At 36.8% G+C, this 17,278-nt stretch overlaps 1 protein-coding gene across 12 annotated transcripts in view; it reads right to left on the bottom strand.

Moving 5' to 3' along the window:
* TENT5D (terminal nucleotidyltransferase 5D) overlaps positions 1 to 17,278 on the bottom strand; it is an 84,730-nt gene that overhangs the window by 15,569 nt on the left and 51,883 nt on the right. The gene's annotated exons all lie outside the window — the stretch shown is intronic.

Raw genomic sequence — 17,278 nt, 5'->3', positions numbered from 1 at the left:
ACAAGTCGGGGGACGGGGTTTTAAGTAGAATTTAAAAATATAAAACAATGTAGTAATAAAACAAGACAGCACATTTAACAGTGAAGAAGATGATGGAAGGAGTCTTGGGAAAATAAAAAGACAAAACAAAAGTCAAAAGACAACTATCATTAAGTAGCTGTTTAGTGATCCAAATGTCTTATTTAAGTCCCATTCACTCCAAAGGTTACAATTCCCAACTTGATTAATTGTGCCATATCTCTTTTGACTTAGTTTGATACATTTAAAAATTCATTAAATATACTTTTTTTTTCAAATATGAGTGATTTTAGAAATAACTGAGTGGGAACTGTCACATTTTAGGACAAAACACTGAATTTCTTCCATGAGCTCCAAAGAAAAGTTGTAGAGGAATCATGCTGTGAAGAGCCAGAAGGTTAGAAATTGGGATAATGAACACTGAATATGGTATAGACAGTGAAAAATCATTCTTAAATGGTTTTCTGAAAATAAACCTCTAGTAGAGTAACCAAAAACACTCAATATCTGAAGTACATAGGTGGATACATCCTTGACCATTGACCTCTATCCTGAATGGAAACTATCTGTCGTTAGCTTGAGCTACTCAGATAAAAAGCACGAACATCTCCTTCATGGTAGGCTTATCAGGATGAAGAACAGTTTCCCTAGGATTTTTCACTTCACCTTCTTTTACCAGTAAAATGTTGCTATATTTTAAAAGCTACACTATATTTTAGAGTGGCAGGTTCAGCCTGATTTTAATATGTATTTTTGTTTTTTTATTTCACTGATTCAGATTGGTGCTTAAAAACAAATACTCACTGGAGTAAACTCAAAGATTATATTTGGTGAACAATTTTAATATCAAAAATCCAGATCCCAATATCCATTTAATATCACTTTGGGAAAGGAAATGAATAAGAACAAACTGAAGGTATCAAAAGATCTTCAGGAAGAAATTAGAGTAATTTAAACAATGTAAAGTTATTGTGACACAATACAAAGCTCTTCTCTTCTAATATTTCTTTGTATATCAAGTAGTCTCTACTGATTTTTTAAAACAGCTAGATGTGCACTGGGAGTGCAGCTAAAGTTGGGACTATGTAAACATTACCACAGTACTTTATCTGAAATGCTTGGGTGGTAACAGGGCATCTTTTCAATGTCAGAATTTTTTTCAGATATTAGAAATGCAATATTGGAGTATATAGCAAATATAATATAATACCTCCATTGGGATTTGGAGTAGCATCCTCTAATCCAATACATTAATATTTTTTCAATGAAACTTGATTATTCACACCAAATGGAATAAATAAATATACTAATTAACACCTCACATTTCTAGGGTTTGCTACCAAACAAGTTCATGTTAGGTCAGGGTTTGCAACCAAGATTAATTATGAAAACATTTTAGATTTTCAAAATTTAAAACAAATTTCTCAATTGTGGATAAGGAAATGTGGATCTGTATATAAAGTCTGGTTTTTCATTGGGAATATCTCTAGCCAAGAAAAACAAGAAAGTCAATAATACCAATTTCTATTTATACATCCATTATTCAAAGCCAGAGTTTTGTTTACAATCTCTGTGATAAATACTTGTTTGAATTTTATAATTGCATTTGAATTTCATTGATGGAACCCATGCACACAGTCAACACTTTTATATTGAAATTTTATCTGAGACTACAATCACTCAAACTTATAATTATAATTCATTGTATTTCAACAACTCTCTAATGTTTACAAATTATGTTTATATACATTATCTCCTAAGTCTGAAAGGTAGGTAGGGTAGCTGTTACAATGTCATTTCATGGATGAGAAAATACATTCCTAAGGATAAATGGTTGCTATTTATCAACTGTCCAATGTTGTTTTATCAGGGTCTTTTTGTAGGTGTGACCAATATAAATGATCATTGCTGAATATGTGTATAGAAAAAAACAAAACATTGTAGGTAGGTCAACAAGTAGAAAGCTATGACGGAATGGCTAAGGAATGCTCACCTGCATGCTTAGTGCCTTAAGGCCAAATGCAAGGCCTCTCAGAGATGCCTTCCTCTACTTAAAGATACAGCTTTATACTGGACTTTTGAGACATACTTCATTATACTCACAGAAAAAAAAAATGTAACCAGAACCGTGATTCATCAATTTGTTAATCAGTATTTCCAGTAGAGACATATGTAAGCAGTAGGTACTATTTGGTACACATACTTTTCCTTAGTAAAGAACACAATGTTCTTCATTATGCTTTACTTTTGCCACAAGTCATGTCTTGCAGCTGAATTTCATCTCATAAAAAATTACACTCAGAAATAAAAATTAAAAGTTATTAAGCACAAGATCTAAGAGTTATAAAAGACCTAAAAGGTCATGAAGTCCAATCATCCAACAAACTCTTGAATTCTCCACGCAATACAGGCCTGCCTAACATGCATACTAATCCAACCCTAAACATTGTCCATTGACAAGTAAAAAACTCTAAAGCAACCCATTTCAGCTTTGGACAGTTCTGCCAGAAACTTATACTGAACTGAAATCTGTCTTTATATTGCTTTTACCTACTAGTTCTAGTTCTACTGCTTACAAGGGTAGACAAGAAGTTATCCTTCATTACCATGAAAATTCTTCAACTATATGAAGACTGTGTTCAGGTCTCCCATGGGGTATCTTTACACTAGGCAAATAAATAACCGAATTCCTCCAACAATGCTTTATATTCTATGATTTTGAATCTCTTTAACATACTGATCATAATATCCTGAACATGCTCTAGTTCTCCTGTTTTTCTGTTTATGTATTCAACAGATTTTACTAAGGTAACTCTCATGTCTAGAGACCACTTTTTTATTTTTTATTTTTATTTTTTAATATGAAAATTTTTGTCAAATTGGTTTCCACACAACACCCAGTGCTCATCTCAACAGGTGCCCTCCTCAATGCCCAACACCCACTTTCCCCTCCCTCCCATGCCCCATCAACCCTCACTTATTCTCAGTTTTTAAGAGTCTCTTATGGTTTTCCTCCCTCCCTAACTTTTTATTTCATTACCCTCCCCCATGGTCTTCTGTTAAGTTTCTCAGGATCCACATAAGAGTGAAACCATATGGTATCTGTCTTTCTCTGTATGACTTATTTCACTTAGCATAACATTCTCCACTTCCATCAATGTTGCTACAAAAGGCCATATTTCATTCTTTCTCATTGCCAACTAGTATTCCATTGTATATATTAACCACAACTTCTTTATCCATTCATCAGTTGATGGACATTTAGGCTCTTTCCATGATTTGGCTATTGTTGAAAGTGCTGCTATAAACATTGGGGTACAAGTGCCCCTATGCATCAGTACTCCTGTATCCCTTGGGTAAATTCCTAGCAGTGCTATTGCTGGGTCATAGGGTAGGTCTATTTTTAATTTTTTGAGGAACCTCCACACTGTTTTCCAGAGTGGCTGCACCAATTTGCATTCCTACCAACAGTGCAAGAGGGTTCCCGTTTCTCCACATCCTCTCAAGCATCTATAGTCTCCTGATTTGTTCATTTTGGCCACTCTGACTGGCGTGAGGTGATATCTGAGTGTGGTTTTGATTTGTATTTCCCTGATGAGGAGCGACGTTGAGCATCTTTTCATGTGCGTGTTGGCCATCTGGGTGTCTTCGTTAGAGAAGTGTCTATTCATGTCTTCTGCCCATTTCTTCACTGGATTATTTGTTTTTCGGATGTGGAGTTTGGTGAGTTCTTTATAGATTTTGGATACTAGCCCTTTGTCCGATATGTCATTTGCAAATAATTTTTCCCATTCCGTTGGTTGCCTTTTAGTTTTGTTGATTGTTTCCTTTGCAGTGCAGAAGCTTTTTATCTTCATGAGGTCCCAACACTTCATTTTTGCTTTTAATTCCTTTGCCTTTGGGGACGTGTCAAGTAAGGAATTGCTGTGGCTGAGGTCAGAAAGGTTTTTCCTGCTTTCTGCTCTAGAGTTTTGATGGTTTCCTGTCTCACATTCAGGTCCTTTACCCATTTTGAGTTTATTTTTGTGAATGGTGTAAGACAGTGGTCTAGTTTCATTCTTCTGCATGTTGCTGTCCAGTTCTCCCAGCACCATTTGTTAAAGAGACTGTCTTTTTTCCATTGGATATTCTTTCCTGCTTTGTCAAAGATTAGTTGGCCATAATTTTGTGGGTCCAATTCTGGAGTCTCTATTCTATTCCATTGGCCTATGTGTCTGTTTTTGTGCCAATACCGTGCTGCCTTGATGATTACAGCTTTGTAGTAGAGGCTAAAGTCTGGGAATGTGATGCCTCCCGCTTTGGTCTTTTTCTTCAATATTACTTTGGCTATTCAGGGCCTTTTGTGGTTCAATACAAAGTTTAGGATTGCTTGTTCTAGCTTCGAGAAGAATGCTGGTGCAATTTTGGTTGGGATTGCATTGAATGTATAGATAGCATTGGGTAGTATTGACATTTTGACAATATTTATTCTTCCAATCCATAAGCACAGAATGTTTTTCCATTTCTTTATACCTTCTTCAATTTCCTTCAAAAGCTTTCTATAGTTTTCAGCATACAGATCTTTTACACCTTTGGTTAGGTTTATTCCTAGGTATTTTAGGCTTCTTGGTGCAATTGTGAATGGGATCAGTTTCTTTTTTTGTCTTTCTGTTGCTTCATTATTAGTGTATAAGAATGCAACTGATTTCTGTACATTCACTTTGTATCCTGCAACTTTGCTGAATTTATGTATCAGTTCTAGCAGACTTTTGGTGGAGTCTGTTGGGTTTTCCATGTATAATATCATGTCATCTGCAAAAAGTGAAAGCTTGACATCATCACTGAAAATTTTGATGCCTTTTATTTCCTTTTGTTGTCTTATTGCTGATGCTAGCACTTCCAACACTATGTTAAATAACAGCGGTGAGAGTGGACATCCCTGTCGTGTTCCTGATCTCAGGGGGAAAGCTCTCAGTTTTTCCCCATTGAGGATGATATTAGCTGTGGGCTTTTCACAAATGGCTTCTATGAGGTTTCAGTATGTTCCTTCCATCCTGATTTCCTCGAGGGTTTTTGTTAAGAAAGATGCTGAATTTTGTCAAATGCTTTTTCTGCATCGATTGACAGGATCATATGGTCCTTTTCTTTTCTTTTATTCATGTGATGTATCACATTGATTGATTTGCAAATATTGAACCAGACCTGCAGTCCAGGAATGAATTCTACTTGATCGATTTGCTAGTATCTTGTTGAGAATTTTTGCATCCATATTCGTCAGAGATATTGGCCTGTAGTTCTCTTTTTTTGCTGGGTCTCTGTCTGGTTTGGGAATCCAAGTAATGCTGGCTTCCTAGAATGAGTCTGGAAGTTTTCCTTCCCTTTTTTGGAACAGCTTGAGAAGGATAGGTATTATCTCTGCTTTACATGGCTGGTAGAATTCTCCAGGGAAGCCATCTGGTCCTGGACTCTTATTTGTTAGGAGATTTCTAAGAACTGATTCAATGTTTTCACTGGTTATGGGTCTGTTCAAGTTTTCTATTTCTTCCTGTTTGAGTTTTGGAGATGTGTGGGTGCTTAGGATTTGTCCATTTCTTCCAGGTTATCCAGTTTGTTGGCATATAATTTTGCCTAGTATCCCCTGATAATTGCTTGTATTTCTGAGGGATTGGTTGTAATAATTCTATTTTCATTCATGAGTTTATCTATCTGGGTCATTTCCCTTTTCTTTTTGAGAAGCCTGACTACAGGTTTATCAAGTTTGTTTATTTTTTCCAAGAACCAACTCTTGGTTTCATTGATCTCCTCTACAATTTTTTAGATTCTATACTGTTTATTTCTGCTCTGATCTTTATTATTTCTCTTCTTCTGCTGGGTTTGGGGTATCTTTGCTGTTCTGCTTCTATTTCTCTTAGGTGTGCTGTTAGATTTTGTATTTGGGATTTCTTGTTTCTTGAGATAGGCCTGGATTGCAATGCATTTTCCTCTCAGGACTACGGTCACTGCATCCCAAAGAGTTTGGATTGTGGTGTTTTAATTTTCATTTGTTTCCATATATTTTTTAAATTTCTTCTCTAATTGCCTGGTTGACCCATTCATTCTTTAGTAGGGTGTTCTTTAACCTCCATGCTTTTGGAGGTTTTCTAGACTTTTTCCTGTGGTTGATTTCAAGATTCCTACCATTGTGGTCTGAAAGTATGCATGGTATGATCTCGATTCTTTTATACTTATGAAGAGATGTTTTGTGACCCAGTATGTGATCTATCTTAGAGAAGGTTCCATGTGCACTCAAGAAGCAAGTATATTCTGTTGCTTTGGGATGCAGAGTTCTAAATATAGCTGTCAAGTCCATCTGATCCAATGTATCATTCAGGGCTCTTGTTTCTTTATTGATCCTGTGTCTAGATGATCTAACCCTTGCTGTAAGTGGGGTATTAAAGTCCCTTGCAACTACCACATTCGTATCAATAAGGTTGCTTATGTTTGTGGTTAATTGTTTGATATATTTGGGGGCTCCCGTATTCGGCACATAGACATTTATAATTGTTAGCTCTTCCTGATGGATAGACCCTGTAATTATTATATAATGCCCTTCTTCATCTCTTGTTACAGCCTTTAATTTAAAGCCTGGTTTGTTTGATATAAGTAAGGGTACTCCAGCTTTCTTTTGACTTCCAGTAGCATGATAAATAGTTCTCCATCCCCTCACTTTCAATCTGAAGGTGTCCTCAGGTCTAAAATGAGTCTCTTGTAGACAGCAAATAGATGGGTCTTTTTTTTTTTTTATCCATTTGATACCCTATGTCTTTTGGTTGGAGCATTTAGTCCACTTACATTCAGTGTTATTAGTGAAAGATTGGTTTAGAGTCATTGTGATGTCTGTAGGTTTCATGCTTGTAGGATGTCTCTGGTACTTTGTGGTCCCTGCAACAATTCACTCACAGAGTCCCCCTTAGGATCTCTTGTAGGGCTGGTTTAGTGGTGATAAATTCCTTCAGTTTTTGTTTGTTTGGGAAAACCCTTATATCTCCTTCTATTCTGAATGACAGACTTGCTGGATAAAGGATTCTCAGCTGCATATTTTTTATGTTCATCACATTGAAGATTTCCTGCCATTCCTTTCTGGCCTGCCAAGTTTCAGTAGATAGGTATGTTACTATTCTTATGTGTCTACCTTTGTAAGTTAGGGCCAGTTTATCCCTAGCTGCTTTCAGAATTTTCTCTTTATCCTTGTATTTTGCCAGTTTCACTATGACATATCAGGTAGAAGATTGACTCAAGTTACGTCTGAAGGGAGTTCTCTGTGCCTCTTGGATTTCAATGCCTTTTTCCTTCCCCAGATCAGGGAAGTTCTCAGCTATGATTGTTTCAAGTACTGCTTCAGCCCTTTCTCTCTCTCCTCCTCTTCTGGAATTTCTATGATATTGTTTCATTTGATTGCATCACTTAGTTCTCTAATTCTCCCCTCATTCTCCTGGAATTTTTCTCTTTTTCTCAGCTTCCTCTTTTTCCATAATTTTATCTTCTAATTCACCTATTCTCTCCTCTGCCTTTTCAATCCGTGCTATGGCTACCTCCATTTTATTTTGCACCTCATTTATTTATAGTATTTTTTTAGCTCCTCATGACTATTTCTTAGCCCCTTGATATCTGTAGCAACTGATTCTCTGCTGTCCTCTATGCTGTTTCCAATCCCAGCAATTAATTTTATGATTATTCTAAATTCTTGTTCTGTTATATTGCTTAAATCGTTTTTGATCAATTAGCTCTTGCTACTTCCTGGAGTTTCTTTTGAGGAGAATTCTTCCATTTTGTCATTTTGGGTAGTCCCTGCAGTAGCTCCAAACTGGGGCACTTCCTCTGTGCTGTCCAGAGTAACTTGTGTTGGTGGGCAGGGCCATAGTCAGACCTGATGTCTGCCCCCAGCCCAACACTGGGGCCACAGTCAGACTGGTGTGTACCTTATCTTCCCCTCTCCCAGTGGCAGGACTCACTGTGGAGTGGTGTGGTCCCTGTCTGGGCTACTTGCACACTGCCAGGCTTGTGGTGCTGCTTTGATGGGACCTGGCCAAGGGCATATTAGCAAGGTGCACAGGGGTGGGAGGGTCAAGCTTAGCTCACTTTGACCTTGGTGGTCTCCTGCGGGAGGGGCCCTGCAGCACTGGGAGGGAGGCAGGACTCTCGGAGGGATGGATCCACAGAAGCACAGCATTGGGCATTTGCATGGTGCAAGCACGTTCGGTGATGGGAACTGGTCTAGGGACCCCTTTAAAAGTACAGCATACATTACAGACATTCCTGTTTTAAATTATGTATTTTAGTATACATTGTTTCCTTATTGGTAACCACTGTCTTCTATTTTTAAGAGAGGAAGTGCTCACCTGGTAGAAAAGTATTTAAGAAAAAGCTGCTGGTAGAAAATTTAAACAAAGTAACATGTTTTAGGTGGTAATTTGTAAGGTAAAACAAGTTGCCTCCTTGGATATTATGCCTTAATCCAATTTTATAACTTAAAACTCCTAATTGCCAAAAAGTTCAACAATGTAACAGTTTGTGAGGTTTCTAGACAATGTGACATATTGATAAAGATATTATCAATCTTTATCTTTACTAGATAAGCAGCATAAATGGCTTAGTGAGCAGATGTGTGGAAAAAATTTAGGTGTTTATGTTGTAAAGAGGGGGGAAAGGAAAATCAAGCTGTCACTGACATCAGAGGTGTATTTTAAGAGAGAAAAAAACACAGAAAATAAACTGGGACCTGTAAATATACAAATATAGCTAAGTTGGCTGAGTTGTCCTTATATCCAGTTTAGGATTAATATCAAAAAAAGAAGGGAGGTGGAACATAAGTGACAAATATTATGAAATAAAATTAATTGACCTCTTCTTAACAAGGTGTCCTATAAGGTAGGTAGTATAGTAGACCATCAATACTCAAACATGTCGGCCTCAGGATATCATTATATGCTTAGGAGTTGAGGAACCCAAGATATTTTGTTTATGTGGATTATATTCATCCAGATTTACCCATCAGAAATGAACACTGATAAATGAAAAGAAAAACAAATTACAGTTTTCACTTGCAAGTTTACATTTGTTCCTTGGCAATGAATACTGCCATTTACCTTGCTTGAAGTGAGAGATTCACTTTATCCACTTTGGAAAAACTGTCTGCCAAATATGCAAGACAGAATAACCAGTTTTTCAGTAGCTCAAGTAAAAATGGTGGTCCATGAAAAAAAAAGTGGCTAGGAAAGTCTCATAATTCACTTGATCTTATACGTGCTTTTTCTGGAGACAACCATCATTCTTGGTATGAGGAAGGAAGTACTTTCGGTCCACTTTATACTCAATTTTATAGATTATTAAAGACATATATACTCAAGCATATAGATCTAATAAAGTTAATAATTTTTAGTGATTCATCAGACATTAAATGAAATCGGCTTTTCTGCCCCTATGAGTGTACTCTGGTAAAGAATACAAATGATGGCTACTAGAGCTTAGTACCAGTTCTTTGATTCATGCTAAAGTGTTAGTACTTTCACTTATCATTGCTTTTACACCATTGTGCAAATGTCAACACAGTGTATAATAAAAATAATGTCTTAGTATTATGAAAATAGTTTTGACCTCATGGACCCACAGAAGTGTCTCAGGGACTCCTAGGATCCTTGGAATATACTTTGAGAACTGCTACAAAGGACTATACCTAAGAGCATTGAATTTCTCATTCATTTTTATTTGAAGCCAAAGCTTATTTTAGGTTACTGTATATTGTCTTAATTTTTTAATGTTTATGTTTGAAAGAAAGAGAGAGAAATGAGTGGGAGAGGGGAAGAGAGGGAGGGAAACACAGAATCTGAAGCAGGTTATGGTCTGTGAGCTGTCAGCACAGAGCCCAACACAGGGCTTGAACTCATGAACCAGAAGATCATGACATGAGCTGAAGTCAAATGCTGTACCCGACTGAGCCACCCAGGCGCCCCTTACTGTATGTTTTCTTAATGAAATTGTAAATACTTTTATTGAATGAAAAGTTTTTTTTCTTTTGTTCCTATGGGAAAAGGGGAACTACAATCTAGTGGATATTTTCTATTCCCAAATTCATCTATAATTGAGGACCATATAACTCTCTACTGACACTTGGCTACAGCAAACTCACACTACAAGAGAGAGCAAATATGAATGGAAAATATTTAGTAAATATAAAATAATAGTTCATGGTGTATGGTGGTAATTTAAATGAAACAATTAGAAAGAAAACTCTATAATACTCATAAAGAATAATTTTAAATAAGTTTTGTTTTTATGAGATAAAAAAAAGCTGCAGGGGAGCTAAAATGACATAGTAGGAGGGGTAGGAGGACCCCAGGCTTCTTGCCTCACCCCTCAAATACAGCTAGGTAAGTATCAAACCATTCTGAATACCTAAAAAATAAATCTTAGGACTGGCAGAACAAACTACACAACTAGAAGGAGAGAGAAGGCCACATCATGGAAGGTAGGAGGTGCGCAGATATGGTTTGGGTAAGAAACGGATGGCTGGTACTGCAGAGGGGAGAGAGCCCTGGTTGCAGAGAGAGAGAGGGAGAGAGAGAGAGAGAGAGAGAGAAGAACACACAGGAAATCACACAAGGAAAACACTTCCCCAAAGCCACCGACTGGGAAAACTTTCCCCAGGGGATAATTTTTGTGAGTATTTGCAACCATTAGGGCTCAAAAACTGGAGTTTTAGAGGTTTGTGGAATGGCTGGTATAAAGCCCTGGGGGTGCTGCAGTGCTTCTGTACAGAAGACAAGCAGGTAACCTGGGAGCAGAGGGTGAGATCTGTGGATCACCTAAGACATGTTAGGAAAGATGACAGTTCCTTCTTCTTGGAATACATCTGATAGAGGTGGCATTGTATCTCAAGGGACAGAGGTGCCAGGAGGTGTCATTTTCTTCCTTTTCTCCTCAGCATAGGCCTAAAGACACCTGCTGAAGGTGGCTAACCTGGAGAATGGCTCTTTAGCACACTTTGCTCCAAACCTCACACTCCTGAAGTCTGGTGCAACTGCTCTTGTGAGTTAAACCTGTATCAATACCAGTGCAGTGAGACCCTCCCCCAGAAGACTAGTGCAGTTCCTGCCACACCAGGTCCCTAAAGTTTGGAGATTTAAAACTCAGTGGGCCTGGCTGGGATAGACCCCAAAGTGTACTGCACTGGTCCAGGCAGGCAAGCAATGCAGACACAGACAGTGTGAAAAAAGCAATCTGAGAAACACCTATGATGAATGAGGGGAAATTATTTGCTCTTCTGGGAGGGCTTCCCTGATAGCAGCGAGCACAAACTGCCCTCTCTGGGGACAAAGGAGCTGGCTGGTACCATTTCCCTCTCCCACCCCTCAGGCATAAACTAACTTCAGTAAATAATACATTGATAACACTGGCAGCTTAAACTGCTTAACCAAGTGCCACCACTGTGTACACTGTTGGTACTTGCCTGAGAACCAGTGCAGTAGGCCCACTACCTGAAGAATAGCAAAAACCCCCACACACATCATGTCTACTGACAGTAGAGTTCTGAAAAACTTCAGCTCTAGTGGAAATAGTTTCAGGTCTCTTTTTAACAAGGAGATAAGAGCATACCTCATTAAAAGTCACCACACTCTCACCAAGGTCCAAACATTCCCCACTTCAGGCAAGCAGAACCTTGTGGAAGACTGACCTGAGGGACAGAGCAGCCATAACAGAGACACAGAGTGTATGCAGCATAAACCAGAGACACTTCCTGAATCACCAGGCCCTGGAAAATACATGACCTCATATTCATAAAGGCATTACTCTCAGGAGTAGGAAACAGGAGAGGCTTTCCTAATACAGAGAAGAAGACAGAGACCAAGACAAAATGCCAAGATGGAAGAATTCATCCCAAAAGAAAGAACAAGGAAAGGTCATGGTCAGGGATCTAACTAACTAACTAACTAACTAAATAACTATAACTAACTAAATAACTATAACTAACTAACTATAAATAACTATAACTAACTAATAAATAATATGCCTGATCCAGAATTTAAAGCAACAATCATAAGGATACTAGCTGGATTTAAGAAGGCACAGAAGACACCAGGGTGTCCTTTACTACAGAGATAAGAGCTTAAAATCAATCAGGCCGCAATGAAAAATGAGATTTGAAACTGACTGGATGCAATGACAACAAGGATGGAAGAGGCAGAGGAATGAATAAGTTATATGGGCGATACAATAATAGAAGGTAGAATGAATAACAGAAGACAGAATGAAGGTAATCAAAGCAGGAAAGAAAAATTTGGATCACAAAAGTAGACTTAGAGAACTGAATGATTCCATGATGTAATAACATTCATAGCATAGGAGTCCCAGAGAAGAAGGAGAGAGAATAGAGGGCAGAAGGTTTAATTGAGGAAATTATAGCTGAAAACTTCCCTAATCTGGGGAAGGAAACAGACTTCAAATTCCAGGAAGCACACAGAACTCCCATCAAAATCAACAAATTCAGGCCAGCACCAAGATGTACTGTAGTTAAATTAGCAAAATACAGAGATACAGAAAAATCCTAAAAAGCACCAAGACCAAAGAAGTCCCTAACTTACAAGGGAAAACAAAGAAGTTTAGCAGCAGATCTCTCCACAAATCATGGCAGGCCAGAAGGGAAGGAGTGACATGATATATTCAACGTGATGAATGGGAAAAATCTACAGCCAAGAATACTCTATCCAACAAGGCTATCATTCAGAAGAGAAGGAGAGATAAAGAATTTCCCAGAAAAACAAAAACTAAAGGTGTTTGGGTCCGTTAAACTAGCCCTGCAAGAAATATTAAGGGGGACTCTGTGAAAAAGACTGAAAGGAACAGAGAAAATCTGTAGAAATGACAAAACAAGCAATAAGATGGCACTAAATTCATATTTATCAACAATTACTTTGAATGTAAGTGGACTAAATGCCCATTCAAAAGTCACAGGGTGCCAGAATGGATAAAAAAACAAGACCCATCTATATGCTGCCTACAGAAGACTCATTTTAGACCTAAAGACACCTGCAGATTGAAAGTCATGGGATGGGGAAATATTTATGATGCAAATGGACTTCAAAAGAAAGCCAAAGTAGCAATACTTCTATCAGACAAACTAGACTTTAAACCAAGGACTGTACCAAGAGCTGAAGAAGGGCACTTTTCTTAAAAGAGTCTCTATAATAAGATCTACCAATTGTAAATATTTATGGCCCCAACTTGAAAGAACCTAACTATATGAAACAAACATAAGGGAATTAACTGAATATAATACAATAACAGTAGGAAACTTTAACACCTCACTTACATCAATGAACAGATCATCAAGCATAAAATCAACAAGGAGACAATGGCTTTGAATAACACACTGGACCAGATGGACCTAACAGCTATATTGAGAACATTTTATCCAAAACAGCAGAATACACATTTTTTTAAAGTGCACAAGGGACATTCTCTAAAACATGTGTGACCACATGCTAGGTCACAAATCAGGCCTCAACAAGTACAAAAAAGACTGAGATCATACCACGCATATTTTCTGAACACAATGCTATGAAATTTGAAGTCAACCACAAGAAAAAAATAGGAAAGACAACAAATACATGGAGGTTAAACAACACGGTACTAAAGAATGAATGGGTCAACCAGGAAAACAAAGAAGCAATAAAACAATACATGGAAACAAATGAAAATGAAAACACAATTGTCCAAAACCATTGAGATGCAGCAAAAGCAGTTATAAAATGGAAGTATATAGCAATACAGGCCCACCTACCTTAAGAAGTAAGAAAAATCTCAAATAACCTAACTTTACCTTATACCTTAAGGAGCTGGAAAAAGAACAACAAATGAAGCCTAAATCCAGCAGAAGAAGGGAAAATATAAAGATTAGAGCATAAATAAATGATATAGAAACAACAAGAAAAAAAACCCAAAACCAAAAACAGAACATATCAATGAAACCAGGAGCTAGTTCTTTGAAAAAAATAATAAAATTGATAAACCTCTATCCAGACTTATCGAGAAAAAGAGAAAGGATCCAAATGAATAAAATCATGAATGGGAGAGGAGAGATTATACCAAAACTACAGAAATATGAACAATTTCAAGAGAATATTATGAAAAATTATATGACAACAAATTGAGTAATTGGGAAGAAATGGATAAATTCCTAGAAACATAAACTACCAAAACTGAAACAGGAAGAAATAGAAAACTTGAAGAGACTGATAACCAACAATAGTCCGGGGCCAGATTGCTTCCTAGGGGAATTCCAGCAGACATTTAAAGAAGAGTTAATACCTCATTTTTCTCAAACTGCTCCAAAAACTAGAAATGGCAGTAAAACTTTCAAACTCATTCTACAAGGCCAGCATGACCTTGATTCCAAAACCAGAGCTGACTAAAAAAGAGAACTACAGGCCAATATTCCTGATGAACACTGATGCAAAACTTCTCAACAAAATACCAGCAAATCAAATCCAATAGCACATTAAAAGAATTATTCACCACAATCAAGTGGGATTTATTCCTGGGCTGCAGGGGTGGTTCAATATCCACAAGTCAATCAAATTAATGTGATATACCACATTAATAAAACAAAGGATAAGCACCATATGATCCTCTCAGTAGATGCAGAAAAAGCATTTCACACAATACAGTATCCATTCACAATAAAAACCCTCAACAAAGTAGGGAGAGAGGGAACATACTTCAACATCATAAAGGTCATATATGAAAGGCCCACACTACTATCATCCTCATTGGGGAAAAACTGAAAGCTTTTACTCTATGGTCTGAAACAAGACTGGGATGTCCACTCTCACCACTGTTACTGCCATATTACTGGAAGCCCTAGCCTCATCAATCAGCCAAAAGAGAAAGAAAGAAAGAAAGAAAGAAAGAAAGAAAGAAAGAAAGAAAGAAAGAAAGAAAGAAAGAAAGAAAGAAAGAAAAGAAAAAAAGAAAGAAAGAAAGAAGATACAAATTGACAAGGAAGAAGTAAAACTTTCACTATTTGCAGAAGACATGATACTCTATGTATAAAATCTGAAAGACTCCACAAAAAAATTGCTAGAACTGTTACACAAATTCAGTGAAGTCTCAGGATACAAAATCAATGTATAGAAATGTGTTGCATTTATATAAACCAATAATGAATCACCAGAAAGGGAATTCAAAGAATTGATGCCATTTACAATTGCACCAAAACCATAAGATACCTAGGAATAAATCTTACCAAAGAAGTAAAAGATCTGTATTCTGAAAAGTATAAAACACTGATGAAAGAAATTGAAGATGATAAAAAAAAGTGGGAAAACATCTCATGCTCATGGATTGGAGAATTAATATTGATAGAATGTGTATACTACACAAAGAAATCTACACATGTAATGCAATCCCTATCAATATACCACCAGCATTTTTCACAGAGTAAAACAATCCTAAAGTTTGGAACCACAAAAGACCCCAAATAGCCAAAGCAATCTTGAAAAAGAAAAACAATGCTGGAAGCATCACAATTCCAAACTTGAAGTTACATTACAAAGCTGTAGTGACTAAGTCAATATTATACTGGCACAAAAACAGACACATAGATGAATGGAACAGAATAGAAATCCAGAAATGGACCTACAACTATACGGTCAACGAATCTTTGACAAAACAGTAAAGAATATCCAATGGGAAAAAGGAAGTATCTTCAATAAGTGGTGTTGGGATACGTGAACAAAAACATGCAAAGGAATAAAACTGGGCCATTTTCTTATACCATATGCAAAAATAAATTCAAAATGGATGAAAGATCTAAATGTGAGACAGGAAACCATGAAAATCCTAGAGAACACAGGCAGTAACCTCTTTGATATTGGCTGTAGCAACTTCTTATTAGATAAGTCTCCTGAGGCAAGGGAAACAAAAGAAAAAATAAACTATTGAGACTTCATCAAGGTAAAAAGCTTCTTCACAGTGGAGGAAACAATTAATAAAACTAAAGGGCAACTTTCATAATGGATAAGATATTTGCAAATGACATATCTTATAAATGACCAGTATCCAACATCTATAAAGAACTTCTAAAACTCAACACCCAAAAAACAAATAATCCAGTTCAAAATGGGAAGAAGACATGAATAGATGATTTTCCAAAGAAGACATCCAGATCGCTAACAGACACATGAAAAAAATGCTCAACATCACTCATCATCATAGAAATACAAATCAAAACTACCATAAGATATATCACTTCACATCTGTCAGAATGGCTAAACGTAACAATACAAAAAACAAGAGATGTTAGGGAGGATGCAGAGAAAGGGCAACCCTCTTACACAGTTGGAGGGAATGTAAACTGGTATAGTTTCTCTGGAAAACAGTATGAAGGTTCCTCAAAAACTTAATAGAATTACCCTATGACCCAGCAATTCCATTATAGGTATTTACCCAAAGGATATAAAAATACTGATGTGAAGGGATACATGTACCCTCATGTTTATAGCAGCATTATCGACAATGGTCAAATTATGGAAAGCACCCAAATATCCATCAGCTGATGAATGGAAGATGTGGTGTATATATATCAATGGAATATTAGCCATAAAAAAGGGAATGAGATCTTACCATTTGCAACAATGTGGATGGAGCTGGAGAATATTATGCTAAGTGAAATAACACAGTCAGAGACAGACAATTACCATATGATTTCACTCATATAATGAATTTAGGAAACAAAACAGATGAACATAGGGTGGAAAAAGGCAGTAGCAAACCATAAAACAGACTTATCTATAGAGAACACAGTGGGAGATGCTCGAGAGGAGGTGGGGAGGGATGCATTAAATGGGTGATGGGTGTTAATGAGGGCAATTGTGAAAAGCACTGGGTGTTGTATGTAAGTGATGAATCACTAAATTTTACTGCTAAAACTAATATTACACTGTATGTTAATTAACTGGAATTTAAATAAGAACTTGGAACTAGGGGAAAAGCTGCAGATAAATAATATATGTTTAATAAAATGATACAGTTACACAAGAATCCCTTTGCTTTAATATCATTTTTTCTAAATATTTACTATACTAATAAACCTCAGAAATTAGTACAGATCGCTTGCATAAAATATCACAATCTCTTTGATGACAAGGATGTCTTAGTTTGGCAGAAATAAAAAAAATAGAACATGACTTTAATCAGACAATATCTAACAGGTTTTCTATTATCAACAGGTTTTGGTATTTCCAGA

Source organism: Panthera tigris, chromosome X (genome assembly GCF_018350195.1).
Source record: "Panthera tigris isolate Pti1 chromosome X, P.tigris_Pti1_mat1.1, whole genome shotgun sequence".
Classification (NCBI taxonomy): Eukaryota; Metazoa; Chordata; class Mammalia; order Carnivora; family Felidae; genus Panthera; species Panthera tigris.
This window is presented reverse-complemented; position numbering and strand designations above follow the sequence as displayed.